Source organism: Rutidosis leptorrhynchoides, chromosome 11 (genome assembly GCF_046630445.1).
Source record: "Rutidosis leptorrhynchoides isolate AG116_Rl617_1_P2 chromosome 11, CSIRO_AGI_Rlap_v1, whole genome shotgun sequence".
Classification (NCBI taxonomy): domain Eukaryota; kingdom Viridiplantae; phylum Streptophyta; class Magnoliopsida; order Asterales; family Asteraceae; genus Rutidosis; species Rutidosis leptorrhynchoides.
The window spans coordinates 340951101-340956100 of record NC_092343.1 but is presented as its reverse complement, the minus strand read 5'-3'; the positions used below and the strand labels follow the sequence as shown (position 1 = coordinate 340956100).

At 34.0% G+C, this 5000-nt stretch overlaps 1 long non-coding RNA gene across 2 annotated transcripts; it reads left to right on the top strand.

Annotated features, from left to right (window-relative positions):
• The first annotated feature begins 375 nt into the window (after positions 1–375).
• Positions 376–4679, top strand: LOC139876639 (uncharacterized). Of its 2 annotated transcripts, XR_011768214.1 has the most exons (5): positions 376–437; positions 2880–3597; positions 3678–3972; positions 4050–4272; positions 4358–4679. It is a non-coding gene; the product is annotated as an uncharacterized lncRNA (long non-coding RNA). The 2 variants fall into 2 exon arrangements; XR_011768213.1 differs by lacking the exon at positions 376–437 and having other exon boundaries at positions 1481–3597.
• The last annotated feature ends 321 nt before the right edge of the window (positions 4680–5000 follow it).

The window sequence follows — 5000 nt, the reverse complement described above, 5'->3', positions numbered from 1 at the left end:
ATGTTCGATTTGGTCTCGTTAATCGGTCGATTTCTCATTTTCTCATAGCTAGACGTAATAATTGATTAAGAGAACTTGCATGTTAGTTGCACATTACGTCGATTTTTTTTATCTACTGTTATGAATCTCACACACCTTGATTTGAATACTTAAATCATTTATTTATTTTTATTTAATTTTAAGATCAGATCAAATTTTATCGGAACATGTCACAAGCCTTAATTTTGACCATGTAAATTTTTTTTCCTGTTATTTAAATAAATAAATTAGAGTTACGAAAATTACATGTTATAGATCTAATACTTTATATTCACAGTCTACCAAATACATTCGATGAGGTATATATTAAGATTTATAAAAAAAACCTTCAGTGGCGTCCGATTCAACATCATCCAAAAGTGCTATCAATATGACGTGCTTCTGAACTTTAAAAACAGGTAAATAAGATAATTTCTTTATAAGTGCATATATTTAATTTGTTGATTATATTGACATTTTTTTTGTAATTTTTGTTTTGATTTGTTAAATATATACATCTATATGATAAAGGTCGCTGGCTCTCGAAATAGACACTTGACTTACTATGTATCAAGGTTGGAGGTCTCATGAATTGGGGAGTACTCGGTCGGCGAGTGCTCAGCAACTCGGGAGTACTTGGATGTTGACCAACGTTGACTTTTTAATAAAAATCTGTATTTTCTAATATATATAGATATATAGATATATGATATATATTAGCCCATACCTTACTTTCGTGGGATATGGAGTTAGAACTTATATTATTGTTGTAAGTAAAAGTAAGAGTATAATAGTATATTAAGTGTGTGAGGATAAATAATGGTGTGTGAGGATCATCCCCCTGATAAAAAGGGGATTATCTTTCATAACACCGACGCATGTACATTTCCATAGTATGTTTCCTCTGGTTTTCTTTTATAAAAAGGAATTTACTGAAATAGGCAGATTTGAGCCTCTCTCTCAAATATAAGCAGTGTCAGACCACTTTTTCAACTATAAGCATGGATTTCGCCCAATGTTTAGGCGAACTAGGCGTAACACCTTCCATCCAATAAAAACGCTCCACGTCTACAAAAAACTCCCACTTCGTTTTTTTTCCAATTTTTCAAAAGATTTCGCCTAACCTACCTTTTTTAGGCAAATGAGGCGAAATATAGTTTAGCGATTCAAGCGTAATGTTTAGACCAATCAAAAACCGTGACGTGTATTTTATGTTTTCGCCTAACCTAACTTTCTTACGCGAATTAGTTGAAATGTTTAAAAATCACCAAAACATGTAAAAGCCCAGCTGCTGTAAAAAAAACCCTAACAACTTTCGCCTCAATTCCTTTCGATTTTTAACAGTATCGCCTCACCCTTTTCTCTGGTGACTGGCCAACAACAACCACCGTATCCCACAATCAACGGCGTACTCACCACTGATCAACGTCGTACTCACAACTGTTCGGCAAACAACCACCGTACTCCACCTTTCGATTTTTAAGAGTATCGCCTCACCATTTGTGTAGCCCCACCATCACCGTCGCCTCACCACCGTACTCCACCATTTTCTCAGGTGACTAAACGAAACGAAACAGAGCAAGAATTGTAGCTGAATCATTTAAATATTTGATTTCTTTAAATGATTTGTTAAATAACGCTGACAGAATCATTTAAATATTTGATTTATGTTCTTGACGTTTTTATTATCGTACAAATTTATTATCTCTATTCAGACTTGTGTATCTATATATTTGATTTGGAAATCTTCGTTGATATCCGTTCAAATGTTTAGATTCTAGATTGGTAATATGTAACTGCTCTTAGAATTGTAGCTGCCTGAAATTAAAAAATATTTGTTAGTGTATATCTTAATCCGGTTTCATGTTTATAAATAACACAGTCATGGAGTTAGTGTAGTCTAGTGTGAGTGTGTATATGGCTAGAATGTTTAACGATTATGTTGTTCTTTTGATGTGGTCTAGATGGAAAACTTGGAGCAAAATAATAATAAGAAAGCTGATAAGTTGGATGCGATCGACTTTAACCGAGATCCCGTAATTTATGTTCCTTTTGTTTTGTTTTTGACTACATGAGTAATGACTACATGCTTGGTTGCAAAACTCGGGCATCTCGGCCGATTTTCGGCGATTACTCTCACCTAGAAATCGCCGGCCAACTCGTTGATTTATCGGTCAACGCCGGTCAAACACCAATCAACGACGTTTAAATGCCGTTTAACGACGGTCAGCGGCGGCCCCTAAAAGAGAAGATGAAGTTGTAGCTGTGATGTATAGATCGATAGATCTATTATTTACGAAGTATAACATACGGGATCTTGATTTTGAAAGAAGTATAAAGAGAAAAGAGAGATGTAGAGTTTTTTAGATGAGGTTGAAAACGTGGTACTGATGATAAGAGGCAGAAACAAGAATAGATCTAGGTGTTTTACAAGTATGGGCATTATTAAATGGGCCATGGATAAAGCATATGTAATAAAAAAATAAATGGGCCTCGATAAAACATATGTATTTTACATACTATAAGGAGTGTCATTTATGGCCCATAAAAATATACGGAGTAAAACATATGTATATGTATATTATGTATATTACATAATACACTAGCATTTAAGGTCCAAATAAATTAATAAGTATTTATTATACATTAAAATTTATTAAAATATATATTTATATTAAAAAGTCAACATTAGTCAATATCCGAGTTCTCCCCGAGTCGGCAAGAACTCTTCAAAAATCTCCTGCCGAGTTTTTCCCGAGTTGCGAGTTTTACAACATTGACTACATGAGTCTATGATGTTTTGTTAGCTTATGGCTATATGATTATATTGTATATGACTAATATTTTTAACTTTTATGTAGTTATATAAAGGCAATTTGACCATGAGGAGTAAGCTTGGTATTTTGCCGGATATAATAAGAATAGCGGGTACAAAAAATGAGCAGTTATTTAGGACAACTTGTTTTGGAAAGTGGTTGGATCTTGGGATTCAGCGATTAGATGGGAGTCTGGTACATACAATTTTGCAGCATCATGTGGATCTAGGTAGTAAAGTCGATCCTATGGTAGATCCTTTAGAATACTAGTTAGGCTCTCAGCGACCAATGTTTGGAGCAAAAGTGTTTTGTTTAATTTCGGGATTTTGGTAAATTAGTTTGGAGTTATTTTGAACCGCTTGATTTCGTACCTTTTGGTAAATTAGTTTTGTTTAATTTCGGGATTGCGTTTTGGTTAATTAGTTTGGAGTGATTTTTTTGGCTTTGGTGGATTATTTGAATAAATGGAACTGTTTCCCGTGGGGTTATCACATATGGTTATTGACTTACCCTCAACTTAGGGATGCAGTTACAAGTCGTAGGAAAGACATTTACATGTTATCGAGAAACTACATGGGAAAGTGACTTACACATTCTAGGGATTTATTTGGATTTTCAAGTATGGATTTTAGAGGCCTTTTCTAATTGGCAAACAAAAATGGTGGAAAATTTATCCGAACATCCTACCTAGGGGTATTCGTTGGTATAAGAATGTAGGGTTGGTCCATAAATGAGCAAATAGTTCTTACCCGATTACCCAGAAGTGAGACTTTTTTCTTTATGTTTATGTTATGATATTATATTTTAAGAAAGTAACTAATTATCTTAATTTTATATTGATAGGGTCAGATTTCTTGCAATATATCATTGCTTCCAGCTGAGGAAACAACAGATTGGTGGTTAGCAAGTCGATCTTTCTTTGAAAATCAAGTTGAAGAAGACGGACTTCCTATTGATAAGCTACTACCATATCCACCGATCTTACTACTCCACCCCTTAATCCTTGTAATGCAACCCCGAGACTCCTACTACAGCCTACCATTGGGTAGTATTCTTTGAGGAATATCAGAACTTACAAAATAAATATTTTAACTTGCAACAAGATGTTGTTCGGGATCATAATAAGTTAGAGCGAGAGGTATATTTTAATATGTTATTGTAAGTTATCATAATTGTTTACAAATATTATTAGTAACCTTCTAATATTAAATGCAGGTTTTTTCAAGCAATCGAATTCAAGACATTGTAGATTATCAGGTTTTCCCTAATCTTGCAGCCGAAGATGACAGTTTCTGATTTCATCACTGAACATGTTCGAGTTCCTTACCTTAAACATTCCTTCAATGAAGATAAAAAAAAACGTCATATGAGTGATTTGGATCCCAACGTGGATTTTAACCGAAGTTTAGATCTGAACTTCTTGAACGATTAACCTAAGGTTAGTTGTATGCAAACACTTCATGTAATAGGTTTATGCTAAAATTTATAATAATATTTTATGTTTATCTTTATTATATATGTAGAATCAAGAACTACAAGAACGAAATTAAGATGCCAAAAAATGTGGTAGTATGTTTACATTATCACAGTTACCAATGACAAATGAATATTTAGCTGAAGGTCCAAGATATGAGTCGGTATACCATTTGTGGGAACAAGTGGTGAGAATCTAGCCATTCAATCATATATATGCAGTATTAATATGTATATTTCTTTCAGTTTGCGACATGAAATATATGTTAGCAAGTATGAAAGATATGTTTTACATAGAGTATTTAACTAAACTGTTTGGTAACTAAAATTTTCATATGTGTTTATCAGATTGATAATGCTCAATATGTCGTTTACCATCACTACACCCAAAATGATCATCTTAAATTTATGAAAATTTAAATTAGACCACAATTATCAAACCATTTAATCAAACCACAATTTCTTCTGTTTTCCCTACTAATCTCTTCTCTCTTCATCTCTCTGGTCTCTCTCCGAAGATCCCGTCTAGATCTAGACCTTCAACATGTTATTCCGGCACCGACTCGCAGGTGACAAGAATAGCGGTCTTAACCTGTTCTCTGTAGGTTGGGGTATCGGTTTGGCGTTGTTAGGGCTGGGGTATCGGTTTGGCGTTGTTAGGGTCTTGGATGCTTGCCGCCATCGTAGTTGAGA